The following is a 27,199-nucleotide window of genomic DNA, read 5'->3' as shown; positions in this document are numbered from 1 at the left end:
CCTCTGAGTAAAAAATACATTCTCATTTTTTTCCCAGCTTATTCTGTTCTTCCACACATTTGTCATTTGTACGTCTGCTCATATTCAGACAGACTGATGCCTAACTGGTGTCTGGATTAGGTACAGGAAATATTTCTCTTTACTCTCTGTATATATTGCCAGGTGGAATGAATCACTCTCTGCTCCCTTGAACTTCAGCTCCACAGTAGCTGCGATGATGAACTTGCTAGTGTGACTTTGGACAATTGTGCTTGCACCCATTCACAAGGAAAAACACCCCCAGCCCCCATCCTGCCATCCCTTGCAGAGGAAACAATTTTTTTTAAAAACAATGTACTCTTCATTCAATTGACAGAAGAGCAAAGAGCAGTGCTTTAGCTACAGGACCCACTTCAATCTGCTGCAGATACACACTCACAGCACTTGCACCAGACACCAGAAACCACCTTCACAGGGCTCCCTTTCCTGTTGGGTGCCACGGGTATGGGAGCTGGGGGGCTTCTCTCAGGAATCTGATGCGGCACTTAAGGTCCGGTGGACTAGGAAAAACTAACCTGGGTGTTTTCCATCACCCTTGTAGGGGACACAGGGAGTTTGCTACTGGAAGCGAGACTGCTTGCCAGAAACAGGTTCCCTATCAGACACAGGCCAAGCCAATGATGGTGTCTGCAAAATGAAAAGGGAGCAGAATATTTAACCCTCAATTTGGCAGATAATAGAAAAATATTAGGAGGAAAATGAAAGTGGGAGGAACTGCCTGCTTGGAGGGTACCTTAATGGCTTTTGATTACAGCCAGGACAAATTGCAGACCCAGTTTTCCTTCCATCTGCAGACAATCCAGCTGAATGTTTAGCATCCAGACTGAGCTGAAGCAGTGAGCAAAGGTACCTCTTTTGTACCAAGCTGGTCCACCTCATGGCTGACACTGATATTCTGCAACCTAGAAGAGAATTTCCTCCTCCAAGGAATGTCTGACAACAGGTGTCTGTCTGCACAGGACAGTCCAATGAGGAAGCCACTGCACAGGAGGGTGAAAAGAGATGGAGTGAAACAGGTCACTCAGATGATTTATCTGAGCAGAGATAAAGTATTTGCAGAAGTATTTTGCCTCACTAACACTTAAAAACTAGAATCAGTGTTAGAACTTGAGTGACTGGATCTCTCCTTAAGACGCACAACCACTGAATTTCACTTTAGACTAGCTTCTCCTACTATCAAGTAGAGTGTTTTCAACAGACTGTGAAACACATCTTTTCCCGTAGCAACATCTTGTTTTTCCGGATTTCAAAATGACACTGAAACATAAAAGAAAAGCAAAGTGGTGATGTATAATCTCCATTAAGTAAACAAAACAACAATAGAACAGCTAACCTTACGTTCTTTCCTCTGTTTTATTTTACGTAACAGAATAATAGGGGGCTGCTGTTCCATTAAGGGCTCTCACCCAGAGAAGAGCATAGTCCTCATCACGCAGTTAGAAACAGCAGTGTCTGTGTCCTGGTTCTAGAGTACTCTGGCTCAGTGCCTTTTTTCATCTGAACATCTTGAGTTGCAATCTTCACAACCTTGTATCTCACCCATACTTTATGATGCTGTGTGCATAAACACGCAACCAACTGTGCACGACTAAAGCCTAATTAAGAGTTTTCCCATGCAACTTTGGTGCACTCTTCTGTTCACAGAAATCCACAAACATTGGAAACTACTTACTAGAGGAATATCAGCTGTACAGATGTAAAATAGTTTTGAGCATCCCTCTAAATGTGCAACTTGGACATTGAATTTGCAATATCATGTGCTACAAAGACTGAGAACCAAAAAAAGCTGCAGAATATAAAACCTGCAGTGTATTTGCATGACGACACTACTCACCGTCCCTATGAATGTCTCCAGACACTGTCCACAGCTATTCTAGATATCGTTACTAAAGCTACACATATCAGGACCAGTGCAGAAAGACTCTGTAACTACCAAAATCTGAACTTGACTTCCAGCAGTATACCATGTGAAAAAGTGGTATACTTCCAGCAGTATACCACTTGTTTGCTCTCACAAACTGAGCATAACAAGTAGCAAGTGGAAATGAGTGACCTCAAAATCAGGCAGCAGATAAAATGGCACTTTGTTACTGACTTACAAGACTAGACTTTATAAACTTATTAAGACTTCATTCTGAAACATTACCAGGTCATAGCTGTACTTAAGAAACTTCATTTGTTTAGATCAATGACATCAAAAATCAGGCCCATTTAGATGCTATCTATGGATGTGTAAAACAAGTTGAAGCTCCCCTCCAGCTGCACAGATCAACATTTCATTGGCTTTACTGTTTATAGAAAACCATGGGTGCACCAAATCAAGTCCAAACAAGCCATCTCCTCTGTATTTTGTTCATCAAATGTGTACATTACATGCAAACTTTCCTCTCAAGTGCCAAAGTGCCTTTGCAAAAGCAAGATATTGACTTCTGGGTTTGAAATCAATTTTTTGTTTGATGCTGGGCTGTCAAGCTTTGCCTGTACATAGTCAGCAGGAGCTCTGGGTGTTTTTTTTTTCATCAGCATGTATCTGACTGGATTGAATGCCCTACAAGTAATGGTTTTAAAAAGGTTCAGGTCACCATCAAAGGATGATATGCAGACTTTTAACTCATGATGTTCATTACTCAATAAAAGGGAGTCACAATCTAATGAAATCAAGGCAGAGTATTACTGTTTAGCTTCAGACAGTTTATGAAGAATCATTGTCTTTAGCACAAAGGAAAATGGAAAAAACCCAGAGAATCTGGCAGAGTGCAAATTCAAATAACATATTTAACTTGTGAAATAATTTATGGGAAGCACAGGAAAGTAGCTCCTACTGTGCCCAGCTAAGCAAATTTTCCTGCAGCCCTGGAGGCTGAATTTTCTGCTTGTCTTACTGAAAAGAAACATCTTTAACTACACTGATACCTCACACTGGAGGCAAGAGTAGCCTTTGAAGTCTCAAGCTGTTGAACTGCTGGCCTTTCTGGTCTAAGCGTATAAACAAACAAATAAACAACGCTTCATTAGAGCTCCTTTCCTCTCAAAAATGCCCCAAACATAAAAACTGACCGTGAGCCTCACCACTCAGGTGAGATGCTGCAGCCAACCACACTGTGCTCTCAGCCCCTTAGGTCTGGATTCTCATGTTTGGAAACCCATAACTGCTATTCTCCTAATTTTCAGAAGGATGCTCAAATGAGTTTGCTGTGCCATTCTGACAGCACTGATGGCTCCTGTAAGCTGCCTTCCAGCTAAATGACTGAGGATAACCCACCTGCACTGCATCTTAGTAGGGCACAGCACCATAAAGTCAGGCAAGAAAATCCAGTGGCCTGGAGCTAAGGATGGTGCAGCTGTGCTCTGATTTCAAGTTGCTACAAATTACACTCCTTGAATGTTTCTAAACGTGTGTCTACAACTTCAAAACCTAGCTCCCGAAGAACTGGGATCCTGCAGCTTTCTCTTTTCTGAGTAAGAGATGTACTAAGTCAGTACTTCTGAAGCTATGATCCTTTTTTTAAGTGTTAGAAAGGTGTATTCAATTCCCCATGTTTTCAATATTGCACATGAACCCTAAAACTCATTTGTAGTCACCCAAGATATCCCAGTAGCTGTAGTTTAGCCAACTATGCCACTTAGATCATTGCCAGTCTCCTGTCCAAAGCGTCCAACCTGCACAGACTTGGCAAAAGCAGATGGGTGCCATCCCTCATGCATAAAAGGCCTAGGGAAATGGAAAAAGTTCTGATTTGCTGCCCCCTCCATTGCATATTTAAGAACAGAACTGTTATTACACCTAAGACTGTTCTTGAAAGAAATGTAGTGCACTTCTCTGATGTCTGCAGTTTATTGACTTGAGGCCCCAAGGAACTCTTTGATACAGAGAGAGTTTTGCTCGTTTCCATCCATACACTCTCTCCTATGTCTGTTTTGTGATCCTTTCATATAGTAACATATGGAGACAAATATTTATATATACATATGAAACAGATAACCACCCAGTTCAGCCTTGTCCAAACCAGACATGATTACCTGTACAGTTACACAAGCAGATCTCTGAATTGTTTGTGTAAAGCAGTTCCTGAAACAGAAGTACATCACCAAAAGGTGCCTCTGGCTGCCAAAATAGCAAATAAACTCAGGATTTTGCCAGCAAAGCTCTCAGATATTGCTGGCATTTTGTTTTTTCATATACCTATATTAGAAAAATTGAAATATATACCTGATCTTTGTCTGTTTCTCCATAAAAATAAAATGAACAAATAGTCTCTATTTTGCTTACGCTCTGCAGAAATTGTACCTAAATTGCAGCACTGTTGTGACTTAGCTGTGCACAAACAGACAGGACTGACAGATCTCCAGCTCCATCAGCAAAGCCAACTATTAATAACAGCTGAGGAAATAGTCTGGTTTATTTATTTTTTCCAATGTTAGCTATAACAATCCAGAGCCCATCCTTTTGCAGATATGAAGCACACAAGTTTCCAAGTTTCGTGCAGTTTGACCATGTGTCAGGACCAGGTATGTGCTCATAGTGGTCAAGGTGAAAGATTAATATCCTGCAAATTTTTTTTTTAAATTTGCTTTATCTAATATTAACTTGCAAGCTTTGGGTCTGGATTCCCACCTCAAATGGCATGTAAATCCCACATTTGGGAGTTGCACAGCACAAACACCTGAGGTAGGGTTTTGTCCTTTCTTTTTCATGTATATTTACCCATGCTTGTGAATGAATAAGTCTCTGGAAACACACAATTCCATTATTTCACAGCAAAGTACTTATGGAATGCAACACGATGTGATCCAGCACAATGCTAACAAGCACTAATGATTTTAATTATTCAGTCTTGAGAAAGATATGGGGAGATTTCATCTTGGCAGCAAGTGAAATAAACTAATTCAAGTCGTTACTGGCAAACAGAGATTTTTTTTTTGTGACTTTGGATCAACTTCTTTGCATGCTGCCCCCCAGGTGCTACCAAACAGAGACATTGCACAGTACATAACCAATTCTCCAGTTTTTCCTTTGTTACCCACTCCTTGCCCCCATCCTCCTTTTATTTTTTTTTCTGCCTTTAAAGTTTTAACAAAGGAAATTCTATTAAACACCCCCAAAGCACAACATAAACTGGTGACAACTCCTTTTGACAGCTGTGACTGACATGATGTCTGTCACAGGGATTACTACCTACATCCCCCGTCCCATCCACTACATACACAAAGCTGACTGACTTCCTTTGGTGAAAACCATGGGTGCCGATGAGTGTAAAATCTCTCTGCACAGGTGGGAAACCTTATTCCCTTTGGCACAGGAATCTGATTTGTGAAAGCTGGGCTCCATGACCTTTTCCTTCAAGTTCTATTTGGCATTCTTGGAAGCACTATGGCAGACGGCTGCACTCCAAATAATTCTGAAACAGACATAAAACTTTTATATTTTTATTAACACTTGAAGAGGCTACTAAAAGAAAATCAAAACTATGAATCTGTCAAGACACCCCTCAGCAATGCTGCACTTTGTTCACAAAAGCAACATGATGGAATGGCAATGTAGCTTATCCAGCATGTATGGTTTTCTAACTATTCATAATGTCTACTCCTCAAAAAATCTCAAAACTAATTGATCCAGACCCTTTGACAACACATGTCTGAGAGAAAATATTCATGATGAATGTCATTAATCACTTTCTTTCTTTTTTTACTTTTACACATCATGTTGCAAACCTATAGTGCTTAAATTACATCAAGAAAACTATAAATACACCGCACCTAAATATTAATAGATCATAAAGAGATTTATACATGTTCTGATGTTAATTTTTCACCCTAATATTCTTAATGTACCTTTGTGTATCTCTCTGCCTTGATACAGCAAGACAAATGTATACTGTGCTACAGAGAAAGAAAAAACATGTTATAGTTAAAAGACTTTGATCTTTTCTTAATTCCTCCTCTTAACTTTTGTTTCCCCTCCATGAGCTATTGCCTTTACTGGCAGTGATGACTGCTGCCCTTCAACTTCCATCTTGGAAAATAGGCTAATTTAAAACAAATACATGAAAAGGCCTCTGGTAGAACAAAAAGACTGCCTTAGCTTTTCTGTAAAAAAAGAATTATTATTTATAATAAAAATTATTATTTAGAATCCTAGTGCTTTTTGTGGTTTTTTTCAGTGCAGGGGAAACAGAAAAGCCAGGGTACACAGCTATTCAGTAGTTATTCTCCTGTGCACAAGGCATAAGAGGTTTGAGAGAGGCAGATCTATTTCTGCAAGTCATTCTTCATTGACACAAGCTTACAAACTGTCCATGTGTGAAACTGTTGCTGGATTATTACTGGTATCTCTACATATGCAAAGAGAGAGAGATTTTCAGGTGCCCTAACAGAAGTAAGATATGAGCTCCCATTTCTGCCACTCACTGACATGCTGTGGCCTTGAAAAATTTACCAGGATAATTTGAAAATCAAGTCTCAAATTAGCAATATAAGTGCAGATCCCAGAGCCAGAAGCTTAGGTTGTTTAGTAATGTTCTGGGGAAACACAGAGTCCTAGCACTGTCTGAAGTCTGGTATTAGCTGCAGGTTCCCTTAGTATGTGGCAGCTCAGGAGAGTGACAGTTCACTCAGATAACGCTTCGGCGTGAGGCGTGTGGCTTTAAGCGCAGATTACCACGAGAGATGAGTTTTGTAAGGTTCTTTTCATTACTTCCTGTAAGTGCTCTTGACATTCTTTGAAGCAGTTTAGGAGAGCTTCCTAGGAAAAATGTCAAAATAAAGTAATAATTTTCTTATAATATTGTTTGACAAATGTGAGCATGGCATGGTTTAGAAAAGATCAGTGGCTTATGAAGACAATGCAAACATGCACACATCTCTATATTATCAAAGACTTTGGTGTGATCAAAACCATAAACAATAATTTAATGTATGCCCTGTCAGAGAACTAGAACAACTGTTCAGTGTAGAAAAGGGATTTTATTATGACTTCCAGGTATCCTGACAATATACATTTCAGCTATATATGAAACTCTGTTTCAAACATTGCTAGTTATTCTCTGAGCAAAGCAATTTATACCAGCTTCATGCTGGAAACATTTCCTATAAAATTTATACCCCTTCTATATCTTTTTAAACAGAAAAAATTGAGTTCAGAATGCAGTTGTATTAAAATACAGCCTTGTTTTTTTAGGGACAATCATGTTAAAGCTATTTTAGTCTGCCACCAGCACCAACTGACACAACTCCAGGAGGGTGACAAAATTTTTTGGTTTAATTAAACAGATGATCATTAAGATATCATTTATTCTGTAATTCACAAATAACATGGGATAAGGAGGGATTATTTTTGTTCCCTTTGAAGTCCCAGAGTTTCCTCAACCCTCTAGATGAATGAAGCAGAGTTTGCAATGGACCCATCACAAACCACAAGTTGCAAATTAAACAGTGGGATGAATACCTGGCTACAGGGTTTTACAAATGCTAACAGAGCACATCCTATTCAGTCTACTGTGAGGGAACCTCTTCCAAAAATACATTTCTGAAGCAGAAGTAAAATTACTTAATAACACAATTTAAATCAATAATGACTGGATATTTTAAACTTTTAGGCTTAAATTTCATGGAATTTGTTTATGCATAGATCTTTGTATTGCTCACTTTTAAGCCACTTCACATATTTAAAAATTGACAAAATTTGACATCAAAACTACAGGAAATAATCATTCAACTCATCACTGGACAGCCACCAAGCCTGCCAAAGAGCAAGACAGCTTCTGCATGAAGGATGAAGCCCTGACTCCACTGAAAACCACTGTCAAACTCTTTAAGACTTTAGTAAGGTTGGAATTTTACAGCTCATTTTCTGAAAAGAAATACCTTAATATGAGGGTAACTTTAACTTGAGGGAAACCAGGCAGGGCCTTCTTTATTTTTCAGTTCTAGTGATCAAACCATGACAGGGACAGATCTCTGTCTGCTGTTATGATTCCAGCAGAACTACTTCCCTGCCAGCATAGCCATTTGGAAAGAAACGTGCAGAAACTCCCACAGAGATCCACTGCCCTTGATCTGCAGCAAAACTCCTGTATTGTCAATACTCGCCTTGATCTGCAACGTAACTCTTGATGTCAGCAGCGGTTTTGTGCACAGTGTGGGCAGTATCTGGCTCCTAAAGAAAGTTTTAGACGCTGGGGATGCATTGAGATTAATCAGCATTTGATGCCTCACTGAAGAAAAACAAATGAGCAGGGTTTGTTGATACAGTGAGTGAGGGAAATGCAACGGCAGCCAGAAACTAACCAGAAAAATTACAAATGATGCCAGAGAAGAAGAGCAAGAGTAAGGCAGGCAAACATTAGCCTTGAAGAAGGATCACTGATAGACCAGATTATCTTAATGTCTTCTACAGCTTTTCTTCTAAACTATCAACTTTCATCTGGACCATCCCTGATCTTCACCATCAGTCAAATCTGAAATTCACAATCGGTGCCAAGCTATCCTTAAAACCAGCTCTCAAAAGCCATATAAGCCAGAAGGGTTGGACGTACATGCTCAAATTTCCCTATACCCCTCTCCTACCCAGTCCAATCTGTATCTACTGAAAGATCCACAGGCAAAGCACCAGACTGCTTCCTGAAGTGAACCCACAGACTCAAGCAATTCTGCTGGGATCTTCAAGTGGTGGGTCTTTACCTTCAAGAGGTGGCCTGACCTCATAGAAAAACTCCAGGCAGCAGGAAATGTAGACTCTCCATTTCTTTAAATTCACAGTAGTAACGTTGACAGTTACAAACCTCTCATGCTTCTGTGTAATTGGAGGAGTAAAGTGATAGTTTCCCTATTTGGGACATGGTGCTTTTAAAATAATCTGTCTGGTATACACTGGGAACCAGAAACACAAATAATAATTTTTATCGCATAGGAACTTTCACCCAGGATTCTTACAGTAATTTACAGCATTAATTATGTAAGAGCATCTGATAACAGGACTCCATATTAGATGATTATAGCTATAATTAAAGGTATTGAATGATGAAAGGAACAGAGCTGAATTTGTACACGAAAATAGGGAACCCTGAAGAAATGAAAACAAAGAGCACAAAGATTTGTGACTAAGCACACATGACCATATGTATTTCATTTCTCAATCCTGCTTCCATCTAGGAATTTGTATGTTTTGGCTAACCTGCTGGCTGCTGACAAAAGGAATGGGCATTGGTGTAATTCTCCTTATCTTTCCTGTCACAAAGGTGTCAATTTCCACAAAACTTGTAGGATTTTGGTATCTTTGAGACCTCGACTCCCCATTAAGCAGCCAAAACTGGTCAACAGCTTAGCAATACAGGTAACAGGTAGTCAGGCAGACAGGCAATACAGTTATTTAGACCTTATTTTCTTAGGAAATAGTTAAAAATTAAGGCGATTGTACTGGCGATTACAAATACAGATTGTATCATGAGTTACAAAACAATCTTTAACAAGCCAAACAAAATTATTGCTTTTCCTTAGTTACATATATGCAAAGGGTCTTCTTTATATAAAAGGCTACCTCCATCTTGAGTACAAGAGCATTCTAGTCTAATGGAAGGTGTACCTGCCCAAGGCAGGGAGTTGGAGCTCAATGATCTTTAAGGTTTCTACAAACCAAACCATCCCGTGATTCTATGATTTATGGTGACAAAAAGAAAGTAGTGGCAATCATCTTTTTGTCTTGAAGAAAGTTCCACTTTTTTTAGGAACCAGTATAAAAGCTCCAGTGAAGTGAGACATCATCCAAATTTCTTCAGTGCAGAAAGAACCTTCTTTTTTTTCTCCCTGTAAGAGACTTAAGATCTTTTTAAGACAATCCTCAGAAAGACAGCATCCAGCTTATTATGAGGGACTTGTCCAATGAAATGGTGTCCTCATAATGACAAAAGGCGTCAAAATTGTGGATGACACACTGGGAGTCATTCAAACTGCAGGGAGGGGTGTATCCTCTATTCGCATACTAGAGTCACCCAAGTTTTCAGTAACTCCGCACTTCGCAGTCCAGTGGGAATCAACAGATTCTGAAAATTTTCTTTTATTAGAAGTTTGCATCCCACCATGGGTAATTAGCTGCTCAGAATTGAAGGATGACAGATAATAACACTTGTACTCAAAGAGATCAAGAGAAACTTGATAACTTCCTCTCTATGATCATCCTTCCTTGGAGACCAGACTCTCTAGCAAATCAAGCAGCGATCCATGAACAAGTATCGACAGTTTTCCTACCTCTTAGATGACTTGGAGCTGCTAACAAATACTCTGCTGACTCAAAAAGACTTTGTACCTGTGAAGCACGCCAAACAAACAGGTATGAAAGCAAAAGGAAGGCTCTGGTTGGCAAGGAACAGCATTGTGGCTCAAACAGCTGATCTGCAGACAAAGGCATCTGTTTGAGCTGTGGAAGGTTGTCCAGAAACTCAGCACCTGGCACAACAAAGGGAACAGAGTGGCCTCCTGCTGGAAAATTAGCAAAGACTCCATCTCGGTAGCAACCTGAACAGCCTCTCATAAGCTTTCATCTGCTGTACATTTCTGACACAAAAACACAGAGTGTTCCAAGTGGTGGCGTGCAAGTGTACAGGCTGCCTGACTGACCTGCTGGTAAATGCACTCACCTGGACAACAGAGATGGCTTCTGAGGGGTCAGTGCCACAACAGCTGGTGTCTGGTGTGGGGTACGGTGCCACACTGGTACCTACTGCTCAGATCTCAGCGCCAGAAGCAACTGTGGTTTAGTTCTGAGCCAGGGTCAGAGATATGCCAATGTGATTCCTCACAGATCTAACAAAAACACAGCTTGAGCCACAGATACCTTTGATCAGCAGCAAGAAGGAGAACTGTGCTTCTTTAAATAGAAAAATCCCAGGGGGGCACACTTAGGTTGTTTTTTATTCTTGTAGTTGTGAAGGCTTCTCTATACATGTACACACCACATTCTTAAACTTTTCCTTAAGCACATGACCCTGGCATTTCTGAAAGCCTACTCAGATACTGCTCTGATACTATTTAGAGAGGCAACACTCTACACTGGACAAGATACAACTGGAAGGAAGATTCCAGCAAGATGTAAAGAGATAGGAAAATGAAGGGGGTGGAACACCCAAAAACTGCCAGGAATCCTGTACAAAATATTCTAAACCATTAAGAGCGCACAAAACCATCAGGCAAAATCTGTGCCAAACTGTGTAAGATATTATTGGTAAAGCATCTGCTTCTACACCAACATCCAGAGAAGATGTAGGACTTGTTTCTTTATTTTTAATTTCAAATGCTGATTTACTTATTCTATGTGTATTCCCACTAGCTCAGGTTTATGGAACAAATAACCTGACTGGTGGAGAAGTTTAAACACATGAAGCAGTCATGCTCTCATCTTTTGGCACACTATTTCCTTTTTCTAATTTATTTTACTAAACTTGTCAAGAAAGGAAGACTCTCTTGGCAAATCAGAATGAATGCAAAGGAGCAATCAACAACATATATAGCTCACAAATCTTTTTACCTAGCCTCCCAGTGACTGGAACCACATTCAGGTTTAGATAGAATATCCCCAAGGATTTACATCTATAAATATACTTAATAAACTCGGTAAAAACATGAAGTGTGAAGTAAGCACTTCATCAAAACCTTATTTTGGTTTTCAACAAATAAGGAAATTAAAACTCCTGCTGCCCACATGAGTCTGTATGTCTGGATCTTTCTTCATAGATAAAATTATTCACGGCATATTAGAGCTTGTCAGTCTGTTTAACTAGAAAAAAAAGACATATCTGTCCTAGGGGAGATCTAAGCAACTTCATTATGAAAGCTGTGAGGGAGTCACAACACATTACGATGAACAAATGCAGTCTACAGTGGTTTTTCAGCTCTTTCTACACCATTGACTCACCAGAGGAAAGTACTACTAATTACACCTACTTGCATTGATTATTTTTTTCTTCAGGATGGATTAGCTTGTCCTCCCCTACATCTAATGATTTAAATTAGAACAAAACAGCAATGTGATGGAGGTTGGAAGTTTTCTTGAAAGAAAGACATCAAACATGACATTAAAAAAAATTATCCTCTTTCTTTACTAACTGCCCTTTCAAAATAGGCTAAGGTTCAAGTGATGTGACTTAGCAAATACTACAGTGGTATAATATACCACGCATTACAGGAAATGCTAGATATATTTCTTGTGGCTATATAAGGTTCAGCGATCCAGATCAGGATCAGATATGATCCTGTTTACACCAATGTAAATCCAAGCTAAATTCCACTGAAGCCAGGGAATTAGTTAGATCACAATCTAGTTCACTAAGTTATACATTATTCCATTCTTAGGCATACTCTTCTTGTCTGTCTCCTCCTTTTCCTCTTACAGACCCTCCAGTTGTGCTGTGAGGACCATGAGGATCATCTAAATGAAACTCATATGCTATGGGTCATAGAATATCTCCCCATCGTTTCTACATCAGACCCAGTCTTTTGCAATTGTGGTAGAAAAGATCAAACACTCCTGCTGATTTTTTTGTTTGTTTTTCATTTGTACTATCCCTGTGAGAACTCAGTAATTAGGAAACAATTGCCATGGCAACATATTACACCCAAATCTGATCATAATTAAATCAGTGCCAGAATTTCTATCAGGTTCTTCTGAACAGTCAACCTCTCCCTTTACTCATGAGATACAATCTCATCCACCAGTCTGGAACTTTTGTCCAACCTGCTTGTTGTGAGGTCAATCTGAGAGACAGGTCCTAAAGAAAATTTCCTGACCATTTGTCAGATTATCTGTCTCATAATTTACATGCTATATACATGCTATATGCACATGGTTATAGCAATCACCAATCTGTCTTTTATTTTCCATCCCCCTCCTCTTCAAGCCCTCTCTACAGATCATTCTGTACCACCTTTGCCATTTTGTAAACAATGACAAAATACTTCTTAATTCCTGACTCTATTCTTTGCACAGACACATTAATAGCTACTATTAATCCATTATAATTTGAAAACTTTACATTTTCTCATTTAGTTACAACACAGATGCAAACGCAATCAAAAATTCCATGAAAAACAAGGAGGATACTACAGTGAAAATGAATAGTCCAGTATGGATTTAAATGAGCTGATGCAGTGGCTCATCATCCTGTAACCTGACACAAAACAGGCAGTATCAGAAGTGCTGTCAGCATGCTGAAGGATTTAGAGGGACAGGGGTGGAGAGGCACAACAAAAGCTTATCTAGATATTGCACAGAACATATAGAAAATTACAAGAAAGAGATCTGACAGTCAATACATAGCACAAGAATCAATACACCAAGGAAACAAATTATTGGTACTCCAAGATGCTGAAGTGGGCTGAGTCCTTTGTACACTTAGAGAAGTGCATGCATTACACTCAGGCTGCTGGGACCAAATGTCACTGCCTGGACAAACACTTGTTCAAGGACTTTTACTTTCATCAGCGCTATCACAGAATCAGACAATGTAGTTTTGTATTTCTTCTTGTTTTGCTTTATCCTACTCTGCTAAATTGGCAATAAAATAAATTAATTTACCCAAGCTGAGTCTGTGTTGCTTGAGACTGTAAATGCTGAGTGATCACCATGTCCTCATCTCAACCCATGAACTTTTTGTTGTATTTTCTCTCCATGTCCTGTCAAGAATGGGAGTGACAGGGTGGCTTGGTGGGGACCTGAGAGCCAGCCAAGGTCAGCCCACCACACCATCAAACCAACAGCTCTCCAACTGAGCAACAGAGATGCTGCATGGAACCACTTTAAAGGACATAAAGAAGTCAAGATACATTACACCAGTTGCTCTTCCCTTCTCCACCAACATGGTCACTGCATCACAAAAGGAGACTGGATCAGTCAGGTGTGATTTGCTCTTTACAAAGCCATGTCGCTGGCTCTTAACCACTTCCCTGTCATCCATATGCCTACACATACTTTCCAGGAGGATATGATGCATGACCTTATGAGACACAGAACTTTCAGACTAGTTGATGGTTCCCAGGGTCCTATATTTACCCTTTTTAAAATAAGGTGTGATATCTTCCTTTTTCTAGGACTTTGCTTGACTGCCATGACTTTACAAATATGATGGAGAGAAGCTGAGAAACTGCATCTGCCAGTCTCCTCTTATGCTTAATTAATTAACATGTGAATACTAACGCTCAATATTGTCCTGCTGGAAGAAGGAAAACATGGGGAAGTCCAGGCACTGAAGACTGGGGGCAGTCTTGACCTGACGACAAAAGTGTTATTTGCCTTGACTGACCTAACACATAATTTTTTTGCTTTTTTTTCCATATACTTTCATTTTCTGCAGCTCCACTAGCTTAGGCATTATATAACCAGTGCTTTAAAAGCTAGGAGAATTAAAGGCTCCTAAAATCTCTTTCCTTGTAGATTATTTTCTTCATCACCATGATCTTAGTGACATGTATAAAACTCGTGCCCTAGATTTTAATGATGGTGACCTTTGGGACTTACAGTTGAGCCAATGCCATTTTAAACATGAGTCTGCTACTGTATTATATCTTTGCAGCTGTAGCCAAGTGAGAGGATGACAAGTGCAATTACCAGCTTTTTCAGTGAAGATTCCTATCTGAGAAAATGCAAGAACCTTTACAAAATGAGAGCATGGATATGCCATGACTTTGTATCACTACTACACGTGGAAATATTTACTTTTCACCAAAGTCAGATGCATCTGGTTTGGAAAACAGAAGTGCATATACATAGTTAAGAAAATGAAAACGTATTGCCCTATACACTATTCCAAGTGTTTCTGTTCTCTAGGAATTGGAAATCCTTTCATAGAATTGCCTTAAACTGATATTTTGGAATATTTGCAACAGTGTTCAGGTAGAAAGTAACATTGTGTTTCATAGTTTCACATCATGAATGCCCACTTTGCAAGTTTACCTTTGAAAACCAGCTGACATAACCCAGACAATGAGGGGTAAACTGACTTGTTTGAAACTTAGGTATTACCACTAATAAAACATCTGAAGATAAATTGATGTAAAGACTATTTATTGACTTTACTGGGTTTACAGAAATGCACGTGAAAGCAATTTGGTTAATTATTCTACTGAGGCATCCCAAGACAGAACAGAGTCTGCAGAAGCCTTGAGATGTCATCCCTTTCCTCTCATTTTCTTAACTTTTTTTTTTTCCCACTAGCTGTTGATAGCAGCTGAAGCTGCTCTCAGAACCTTGGAATCCTACTCCTGTCTCTGTGGGAGGTACCTGTTTGCACTGGAATAACCGTGAAGAAAATTTAGATTTCTATTTAAACTACAAAGTGTTCGAGAATGTATCAAGGTTCAAAAAGTTTCAATAACGAGGACTACTACTTAGATCAGCAATTTTAGATTGTAAGAAATTACTTCTATCGCACTACATATTTTAATGTATTTTTGATTCAGCACTCCAAGTCACTGATGACAATGACAGAATTATTTTTAGTACCCACTGAAAGACACTTCAAAAAGTAGGCTTTTGTGCAACAGTTTTTCCTTAAAAAAACTAGTACAGCATACATGCACAGGGGAAACTACAACTGAGAAGGAATTTGACAAGTGCTTCTGAAAGGTACTTCTTGGAGATGTTAAATGTCTCCCTTCCGACAGAGTTTAGATTTTGTTTCAGCATCCTTTCCCTATTCAGTGTCAATGCACAGACTAATTGTCTGTTATCAGAGCAATTTCCACTGTGAAGCTATTTCACATACTGCACCGTATTGTACAGCAACTTGCATAGTTATTACTAGGTCGGACTAGAGAAGAACTTGATGGTATAATGAATTCTGTATGAGAGAGAATCTGCTCTGTGGTTCATTTAATGTTAGAGTAGAAAAAATCTGTTAACTTCAGCAGACTTGGGCTGGTGTAATTCAGATGTAGATCCATGTGATGTATCCATAAAACCACTCCCTGCTGGAGGGGATCACACCTGCTCATTCATTACACGTCTCAGAGTCTACACCAGTACAGTCCTACTGCCGGCACTGTCCTGTCTCAGCCAGCTAATGGGACGATCAACTTACTCATGTGAGCTGCTCAGACATCACTTTGTTCACAGGGGCCACAGAATCACCCCTGCAGAAAGCAAGAGGCTCAGCCATACCGTGGCACTGGGCTGTGCTCGCTCGGCACCTCAGGCACACACTGCTTACAGCAGCTGCTCAGGTGCCAAGACCATGGCAGTGGGCTGCTCCTGGGTGAGCTCCTGCTTCTCCTGGCATGCAAAGCACTGTGAAGATACTCAGGCTGCACCTCCTCTTGAGCTACTGCAAGTCACAAAAAAATCACTGCTGAGGTCCCTCTAAGTTCTGTAACAGATATATATCTCTGCAGCTATAGCCAAGTGAGAGGATGACAAGTATAATTACCAGCTTTTTCTATGTCTTACTCAATATTTTGTAATTGTCCATACCTACATATGGACAAAACAGCGTCTTTACTACTAGAGAAAGAAATAATGTTTTCTTACAAAGAAAATTAAAATGTTGTAAAACAATTTAACTAGAAATCTCTAGTTAAATTCAAAGTAAAAGTTAGAATCACCAATTGACAAGCCAGGGAAGAGCCACAGTGGCATTAATTTGCTTATTGGGGACAGATGGATGAAATGTTTTTCCATCAAGGATGTCAAGGAGGCGGGTTAGCAAACAAGGCAAACCTGGGGGCTACCCTGCAGCCATCACAAAGATGGGAGAGCCTGCCAGGGGAGGTGGCATTGCAGGTGGCATTAATAGCAGGCTGAAGGCTTACAGGGAACAAGGCAAAGGACAAGGATCTGAGCAATACTTTGGGGCTTGAAAAGTAAGCAAAAAAATACAATGGAAGGAGTTAATGAAGACCCAGTGTTAAACAGTATCAGCCACAGAGCTCTAAGCAGGGCAAATAAAATTCTCTGTAGGTTGAGGAGTCCAAACAAAAGAAGGCTGAAAGAAAACAGAAGAGGAACATGAGTAAAGCAAAGAAGCAGGCACTGGAAAACCCAGATGGTGCATTTGGTCACAGGCACCAAAGAGTTCATGAAAGCTGTGCACGTGTAACCGCAGGCAACCATCAGCTCTGACATCTGCATTGCCAGATTCCCACACTTCTGGAAGATAAATAACTTGTTTTGAAGGGAACACTTCAAATAATAGTATAGATATTACTGTAAATCACAGTCTTACTCCTCAGCTGTATTTCATCAGCTTTACCTTACGTGCCATCTTTCTATCATATACCAGACAATGTTCCTCTATCCTATTACCTGCAAACAACCACTCCTAAATTCAGCACTTCATAGTCCCCTAATTCTGATGTCTTTAAACCCATATATAAATGTCCAGTTCCACAGGCGAAAGGTAATATTTCTATGATTGTCCCCAGCAGCTCTCAATACCAACACAAGGATGAACAGAAAGAAAAAACCTTGCTGCATGGGACATCTGAAGCAGGCTTTCAAAGTTCTACAGCCATCAAAATAAATCGCCATCCTTGTTTACTATTTTTGATATAAGCAACTCTCTTAATACTTCATGAATCACTAGAACGAGTTCTAGTTCCACCTAAACATTTTGTCATGACTACCACCTATCCAGTTTGCTTTTGAAGGAAATATTTAGTTATCTTCATAAAATTTCAGTGGCACCGGACTACGACACACACACACACACACAACCTCAGTTTAATACATGACTAAGCCTCTCACAGGCTGGGTCTCCCATACTGAAGCACAGGACAAGTCAGCTCACATTGAAATTGTTGAGAAACAGGGTGCTGACCAGTTCCAAAAATCACTTCTCTGTCAAAAGAAAAATAAAAACCAAAAAATTAATTGAATGGGATTGTAAAAACTTTAAAAATATACAAAGTGTGCTCATGAGGTGTTTTTAACAGCACTTCTTGATCTGAAATGGCATTTTCATACTCCTCATTCAGCGCTTACTCAATACTTACATGGTAAACAGAGATGAACAATCCTGTAAATATATTAAATGAAGCCTTCCTTTTTCATACTGATTTCAAAACTGCAATACCAGCACCAGCTCTGCTTGAATTTTAGAAAACTTTGGTCCTTGAGCAATCCTCCTTCTTACCATGTAAATCCATTACACCATTTGGACTAATCCTGCTGTCAAAAGGATTCCTGGGAATACCATGAGGCAGCTAATTTTCCTATGCTTTTATTCTTGGCAGTGTCTGAAAACTGGATGTGTGGCTATTAAGAAAGTAAAATTCACTCAGTGAGAGCTCCAACTAAAGAATAATCTCCCACATAACAATTTCTGCAAGTCTACAGGCATAGGTCTAAGGTTCAGTAGGTGTCCTGGAGCTTACAACCATGCCTCTTTGTTTCTCTTGCTTGAATAAACATTTGATAAAAGAAAGATGAAGAGAAATGTTAATCCTGAATTTGTATCTCAAGACACGCAGTGGGGAGAGAGAGAGAGAAAAAGAGACACAGGGATCTGGCTGGATTTTCTTACAAGGTTATAAGAAAAATAAATCTAAAGATACTAATCAGGGGAATTATCTCTCCTCTTATCTAAACAGCTACTTTAATGTAAAGTCAAGAAATAATTGGCCTTCCAGGAAGACACATGTTTGCATAAAAAGGAAGATACACAGGCCAACTCAGCTGAAAAAAAAACCAACCAAAAAACAATAGTGAGGAATGGGAACAGCTTCAGAAATGTATAGTTTGGGGACACACTCTGGAAGGGACTGATAGTCTCCAGAGACCCCTCAAGCAATTTACCAGACAAAAAAGTTGTAAACAGAGCAATGTGAGTCCTCATCCCACCACTGGCTGTGACTACTATCCTTGTGGTCCAAGAAAAGCTATTTAACCCATATAAATCTTTCCATCTGTGCAACAGATTAATAATATTTACCTACTCACGTCTTTGGGATTAAAACATTATTGTTATTTTTAAAGTACGTTGAAGATGAATCATGCTATGCAATTGCTAAATATTATTATTACTAAAAATGTGACGTATTGTTTGAATTAAAGAAAATAGTATATCTTTATCTTAAGAAGCTTGTCAGTGCATAATGAACTGAAATTGTGGTTGCTTAATATAGTTACTGCAATTTCTAGTCTGAATGTTCTGTATTAATTGTTTGCATTGCTCTGACGTATATTAAATTAACAAGATTATACTGTATGATTGCTCTCCTCTTGAGACCCTTAGGAAATGAGGCTGTCCTAGGGAGCACAGTGTTTAAATAAATATTATTTTATGCATTAGTTTATAAGCTGACAGACTGACCTTTTTTTGCATCTCTGGATGTGTTTTTAATGTTACCTAATTCCACATTATGTTTAAAGGAAACTCCATTGCTTTGAACATTACAAACAAAAGAGTAGAAAGTATATGAAACCGGATCGCAGGAAGCAATCCCGCAATGGAAGCTGAAGGGACCAATTGTTCCAGCTCATCTTTCTTTCCTGAACACTTACTGTCCGCTGTACCATTCCCACCTTACAAACTCAACACACAGTGGAGAATAGGATGCTCTGCCCACTTGTGCATCCAGAAAATAATTTCCTTTTCTTTCAGTATCACCAGAAGGAGCAGACATTATAAACTCATCACCCAGTTCAGCACTAACCAATCTGACATCTGGTTCTACACCCACTGGTACAGTGCTCCTGTGAGTGGGATGGACAACACCACCAGCATTTCCTGCCATGGTTTTGGCCACACATGGTTCAAAAGATCCCAGAATCCAGGAGCCAGGCCCAATGGCCTGCGCACAGACAGCCTCACTGTTTTCTAGGCTTGGAGATTTACTTGAACTAGTATGGGCTGTTCCTTGATACCCAGACTTCAAGTTCTGAATTCCAAGCACAGACACAGCCAGACTGGAACCACTGCAGAGTGCTACATGAACATCCCCTGTGGCAGCTGTGGCTCTCTGAACACAGACAACACTATTTAGTCACAGCCAGAGCTAAGTTAAATACAGTTGGAGTCAAATGTTCAATTTCCTGGTTTATATAACACTGTTAGCACAGTCTGAATTTGTCAGCGTGTGGAATCATTACTCAAAGTGTTGGTAAGTTTTGTACACCACCTGAAGCATATTCCACAGCTTTTTCTTCTTGTGGAATAGAATTTACCTATCCATGTGCTCCCAAATGAGTGCCATACGTGCTCTGCCCAAAGCAAAGGTTAGAGGGGCTACTCCTCAGTATATAAACATGGAAGCCTGGCACCTCCACTCTTCTGTGACTTTAGAACTAAGTTTTTCTCTTGTTTTAGAATCTTTTAAGGCTACAAATAAATCAAGACCACCCTGCCAGGCTCCCAAAGCATAAGCTACTCATCTAAAATAAATTCAGCTGTCATTTAAAGTTGAACTAGATTGGACAAAGAGGCAGCAATCAAGCCATTTTCATGTGAGGCAGGTAATTACAGAATCTGTTTAACTACAGTGATTAGGCACTGCTAAGAAGAAGCTCCAAGAAATCTCAAGTAACTTTTGAAGAGGGAAAAATAAGTTAACAGCTGTGGACCTCTTGCAATGGATTTGATTTTTCCTCCCCCCACCCCCAACCTTATAACAAGCAAGCAGGTTAACAAGACACAAAAGGCAGATAAGGGAGTGTAAGTGGATCAAGGCGAGCCTTGGGAAATCCTCAAACAGTATGTCTGAATGTGACATTAAATGGTTCATTTGGTGGTAAGTGATTAAATGGGAGAGGACTTTCTTTGTCATGGAAATTGGTCCTCTATACTGCTGGACCTATGCTAATGATTTGAAAGTGAGAAAAAAGGATGGCTGTGTTATAATGGTTTATAATACACCACTTCATGCTGGACTATGAGGAACATTTGCATTAATACAGGTCAGGCGAGGAATCTGTACAGCAATGGATTTTTGTTTGGCAGAATTATTCTCACTGGTGTCCAAAGCTCACAACCTAGAAAATGCTAGCTTTTTTTGTACATTAACTTAGAGCAAAATGTGCCATTTTTAGTCACAACACTAAGAAAACAACGGCCCTCCTATTATACTGAGAAGTCTCCATTTCCAAATCTTATTAAAATTAGCCTTGTGATGGGAAAAACTATACTGCAATCATTGGGTAAGTGCAAACCTGTATTTAAATCATTCAGATCCTTTAGAGCCCTAATTTATATTTTGCAATGTAAGCTGTGTAAACAGGGATATTCCTTCAAAGAGGGAAGGCCCACTGGCTCAGCACATCAGCTAAGAGTTTCAGAGACCAGAGGTGGTGTTTCCAAATTCATTTGCTAACTCCCTTGTCACTTGGAGTAACTTTAAATTAAGCTCTTACCATAATACCTCAAATGGCTTGATAAATTCATGCAAAATCTGTGAAGGAGAAATAAAATGCCTTTAAAGATCTCACTGGTGCAATCCCAAAAATATGTCAAACTTTCAAGAGAAGAAAAGGTACTTTCATATTATGACCAGAACTTTGGATAAAACCAGAAAAAGAAACACATTCAAAACCTTTAGAAGTCAAAAAGCATCATTAAAAGGTGATTCCTTCCTGCCTTGACTTTCTTGTCCCTACTAGAATTACAAATGGTTATGGTTCCATTTTACAGTTTAGGAAGGAGGATTTGAGAATCTGCAGGGCCTCATCTGCTGCCTGTTAAGCAAACATCTAATGTAATTTTAAATTTCGTTTCATTATTGTGATAGCTTCATGCAAACCCCTCCTGTGTGCCAATCCTCCCTCTCAAAGGCACGCAGCCAGTGTTACAGAATGGACAAAACCATCCCAAAACAATCAGCTCCCCTATGACTGTGATTTATGACATAAGCTACACTCGCAGGAACACGTCTCCTCATTCTTCTTCATTCAGTTTAAAGCAGTGCCTTGTAGTTTGTGAGTACAAAGTGCTGAAGCTACTTATTGTCACAGTGGTAAAATACAAGGTTTGATGGGGCATAGGGCTGAGTCTATAGGGATATTTAGGTGTGTGAAAGTGCAAGAGAGAAATTATGAGGTCAATACCTCTGAAAGCATCAGAAGTGCATTTTCTAGAAAGCCTTAGGCCCAAGTGAGGCTTCATTTTCAAAAGTATGCCATGCATTTTAGAGCCTAAGTGTTCCCAAAAGTTACTGTGACTTAGGCTCATACATCACTCAGGCACTTCTGAAGAGTATACCTTTAGTAAATGTACAAAAGTGCCTGTAGCAGCGAGGTACCTCTCCTAAGTGTCAGGACAGTGAGGCCGCTTGCCTGCTAGGCATTCTTTATAAATCCCCTGGGAATCTTCCTGCATTTTTATATGGGTAAATAAATCTCGCCTTGTCCTCTAGTGTCCTCTAAAAGCAAGAGGACAACTTGCACACAAGGCCACTGTGTGTGTATCAATAAATCCCTGATAATCAAATCTCCCAGTGATCACTGATACAGAATTACTGCTCGGGCTGGAGCAAAGCCAGCTCAAACCCAGCCTACCAGCCTCAACAGCCCAATCTGACCTACAAGTGTTAAAGCAAAGGACACAGACAGATCATCTGGGGGATGATCCGCAAAGATGAAAACAGCTCTGCCAATGGAGACACCCTGACCAGACGATAGCTCTCCCAACTTCAATGACCATAATCCTCTTGATGTTTGATGGATGACAGAAAATAAGGACATAAGCACTCATGGTGTCCAAGGAGGTCTTCAGATTTTCTCTTCTGGGCACTAAACTGGAGAAGCAAAGGCACTATGAGGACAACATTTCTCTGGTACAGGTATTCCCACCATAGAAATTCCCCATGTTACTCAATCTTCCTGAGTAACATGCCTCTACAGCTACAATAAACTGACCAGAAACCTTGCCCCTTCTTATTTCAGACTGCAACTGTTTGACCACAGGACTGCTGTCCCTAAAATCTAGAAATTCTAAAAACTTACTAGAAATAAAGGAATGTCAATATTCAACAACCTTTGCTTTCCGCTTGCCAGCTACATATCAGCAGGCCATACCTGCTATTCCTTTAGCAAATGAAGATTTACAGTCTCTGTACAGTTTAGAAAGAACAGAGTAGGTAGCAGGGGGGGAGGGTAACTTCTCATGTACCCCATCAACTCGCCCTTAAAAGAAAAAGTACCTAGTTAAAGCCTCGTTGGTCCCTGGGTCTTTCTGTGGGGTTTCTGACACTAAAGTATGTGCCTTCAGGCAGCAAATGCACAGGTCAAGAAAACTCCCCTGAGAGGAGCTGAAGCCTCCAATTGCAGCATGATGTCTGCTCAGAACTGATGAAAGAAATGCCAGCCTCCTCTTCCCTTCCCTGGTATTCACCTAAACAAAGAGATAAGCAAGTGAATGTGCTGGCAAAGCCAGTGTTGGCAGTGCCCAGAAAGCGCCATTCAGCCCTCAGAGGTTCCCTTCTGCTTACAGACACACAGTAGGATATGAGAAAGAGAGAATTATGGAGGGAGACAAATGGTTATTTAAAATAACCATCATGGTTTTTTATGGAATAGCCAGTGCTGGCTTTAGTTCTGGGGTGGCGGGGGAAGCATCTGTAAATTAAATTCACATCATCCACTCCTGTTCATTTGCACGGTTATATAAACTGCCCACTAGCAGAAAGATGGTCATTTGACAATTAAAGAAGAAAAATTATGTCATCTTAGTACAAATATGTTGCTGATGAAGACTGTTTATGGTAAAGATAAAGAAATAATCAAGTAGATTACATGGTGGAGCACAACTCCAACTAAACCCTTGTGTAATTTTAACTCTGGTTCCACTGGAGGTTACACTGCTCTAACAACATAGCTGGGGCATACTGTCCTGCAAAAAGGAGAACAGAATGTAATGGATAACATCTTAATTGCATGGTCTATCAGATGCAATGTTCTCCCCAGCAGCAAAGTCCATTGACTTTTACAAGGTATGGCTTGGCAGAGGCAATTTATAGCAGAAACTGTCCTAATCCATGGAAGGAAATGTCCTCCTTCTCTGACTACCTAAACTTTGGGCCATGTCCATTCTTAATGAAGGCAACAGGAATTTGACTTCTGACATAAACTTGAGTAGAACAGACACCCTAGAACAGCAAGCACTGGAAAAATACTGATGTAGTCATAAACAGCTCTCAGACAACAGCAGGTCATATATTGGTGGGTGTTCTGGGATGAGTTCAGCCTTAGAAGTCCTACCCAAACTTTCACCATTTCCTAACAAATGGTTCAAATGGTCCATGTCTCAAAAGCTATGAAATAAAGCAAAGAAAAAAGTCATAAAATAGGAGCTAATTCTAAATGCTGAATGCTGTTTTCCACAACAGGCTGGGAGGCCACAGTTTATCCCTTTAACTGCGAGAGGAAGCAGTTGGGGCAGAGAAAGTATAAACACAAATACCCCAAACACAGGCAGTGTGATAGCAAGTGGAAGTCTATTATGGAGAATTTGTGATTCCCTAACTCAGGCTCCATATGACCGCTGCAGGATATGCACTACAATCTGATCTCAGTGTTTGTCACTTGTCAAAAAATTGAGAACAAAGAGCCAATTAGCTGTGGTTTGTTTTCTTTTATTTTGCTGGAAATAAAAGCTGAGCTATCATACAGAAAAAAATTCCTGGTGTGTGTACAAGGCAGGGAGAAGGAAAAAAACAATAAACAAACATTTTCACAAAAACTCAAATCATAGGACTTGCAAAATAAGGACAGCTGGGATGCATAAACAAGAGCATTAGAAAAAATTTATTTTATACAACAAAAACTTTCCTATTCTGGCATTTGTTCTTTCAATATACAGTACAACCACTAACTTCTACTGCAAATCTGCAAAGATTTTAAAGGCAACTAAGCTGCAGTGGGACTGGTTTTTGAGGCTGTCTGAAAGGCAGTGACTGTGACATAGTGACCAGGTGCTATTTAACCATTAAGATAACAATGCTTTGCATTTGGTTGGAGATTATGATAATGGAGTATTCTGTGACAATGGAATTAATTGCTCCTCCCCACCTTGTTATGCAGTAGGTAAGGAGACACTGGAGACACATCACCAGTATTCAAGTGCCTCTGCAGTGAAATCCATCACAGATGCCTAAGATACAGCACTGCAAGATAAAAAGGGACCACCTGGCTTCCTAGTCTCATCTCCTGGGTAACCCAGTCTACTATGTTTCACTCCACTGAACAGTAAACCAAAAGTTTTGAATACAAATTGGGGAAAAAAAAAAAGAGACTAGTTGAACCAATTGCAAAGACAGAGAAATCTGGAGGGGTGGAGTCGAATTACTGAAATTGGAATGCAATTAGAAGTCAATATCCATGTACTACAAAGATGACAAGAGATCTTTAAAGGACCACAAAGAAGTGGTCAAGGTTTTGGTTTGTGTCTCAGTTAAGGAGAGCGCTCAATACGGCGCCACAGCACTGACTGCTAACAAAAACTGATCATTCAGGAAGTACCAGCAACAAGCCAAGCAAGATCCTCAAGAGTTCCTGGGAGATTTCCAATGCAAGGATGGATCCAGTCCAAAACCTGATTGCATCAAAGAAGATAATACATGACTAGTTTATTCAGACAGCCTAGTGTAACTCTAACACATAAATATGGTTGCTTATGGTGAAGGAGGAAGCATTTAGCAATTCGTTTAACACTCTGCACACAAAAAAGCAATTAAAAAATTCATTTTCATCCTGATCTGAAATCTAGAAATATTAAGAAATATATTTGTGTATTAATGAAATGTTTTGTGTAAGGAATTGGAAAATACCTATAGTAACTACTATAGGAACACAACTCTTCCCATTCCTACTGATAGTGGTGGGACAATTTTATGACGAACATGTCCAGTGAGTCCTTTCATTCCTTTTTAGGCTCTATATTGAATTAGGAAAATCTGCTGCTTTTCTTCTATCACAACTCTTTGTCTTTCAATGTGCTGCTCATGAACTACTGAAGCTTATTAAGTTTAAATAATAAAATAATGGAAACCAAGACAGTGATTCTGTACAAACACAGATTAAAGTTCTTTACCTAGAGCTGTGCTTAGGTCACTCCCAAGGGAGGCTGAAGGGAACAGTCTCTGTGCAAAGGGGAAAGGACATTTCATAGCTTAAGACAAGTGCCTTTTATACTGCTGTCTTTTAAGCAGCAATGGGAATCAAGCAATGTTGACTTCTAAGAAAAAACAAAATCCAAATTTGGTTTTGAGCACAAACAGAGATAATTAAAGCACTTGCTCTAACAGGAAGCTGAATTAGAAAACAACTTTGCACTTTTGAGGACGCACACTGTGTTTCTTGTTATGCCAATTTATTTTAATTAATCAGAAAAACATTTATTTGAGGTATTAGCAATGCTGGTGCTTAGCCTGCCATTCTGCCTCCCTTCTAAATACCCAGAATGGCAATTCCAAAGTAGAGCACATCTGGTGTTAGGAGGAATCTCTCCTTCTGGAACATCGCTGAAAAGGAGCAGTATAAATTCAATGGGCCAAATCTTTGTCCTTCCACTCACCTTGAGTAAAGCTGAACTGTGCTGGAGTCCACCACCACACAGAAATACGATTAAACCCTAAGAGGAGTGTAAAGTGAGGCTCTTGGCATTGCAGGAGCCTGTTCACGCTTGCCAGGGAGGAGGTGTGACAAACCATAGAACCTCCCAAAAAGCAACCTGTGACTCAAATTTAACCTTGGAGTGCCAGACATGATGGGAGCAGGCCCAAAGTCCCTCTGGGAGACAGAAGGAAAGCTAACAGTATGGCGAGGCTGGAAGGACCAAACAGCTTGGACTGCGCCCAATGATACTCCTGGAATAAAAAGGGCAGACGAGATCTTCCAGGAACATTAAAGACAAAAAGGAACCAGAGGATGACTCAGACTCCTTTCAGGTTTCTCTATAGCACCTGCCTTTTCTGAAACCATCACTGAGTTTCAGAATATCTGCATAAGAAGATGCTCCTCTCCAACAGTATCTGGAAAATGGAAATTAATGGAAATCCTCTTTGCATTCTTCATTCAAATAATAGGAACAACTGACCAGCTCTTGTCCCCCACCTTGTCTACCCAACCCAAAAGCATTGGGTAAACTTTCTCAGAAAAGAAGCAGACCCCCAAAACACATGTGACTGACATGACTTGTTAAAAATTTCTGAAGTTTAAAATAATTAATTAATTTTGATAATATTTAAATAG

At 39.8% G+C, this 27,199-nt stretch overlaps 1 protein-coding gene across 1 annotated transcript in view; it reads right to left on the bottom strand.

Annotated features, from left to right (window-relative positions):
- The window catches only part of TENM4 (teneurin transmembrane protein 4), a gene marked incomplete at both ends in the record, with an annotated part of 337,845 nt that overhangs the window by 208,681 nt on the left and 101,965 nt on the right, over positions 1-27,199 (bottom strand). The gene's annotated exons all lie outside the window — the stretch shown is intronic.

This window comes from Fringilla coelebs (assembly GCF_963513975.1).
Source record: "Fringilla coelebs genome assembly, chromosome: 2".
Taxonomy (NCBI): domain Eukaryota; kingdom Metazoa; phylum Chordata; class Aves; order Passeriformes; family Fringillidae; genus Fringilla; species Fringilla coelebs.
The sequence above is the reverse complement of the archived record's forward strand: the minus strand, read 5'-3'. Positions and strand labels throughout refer to the sequence as shown.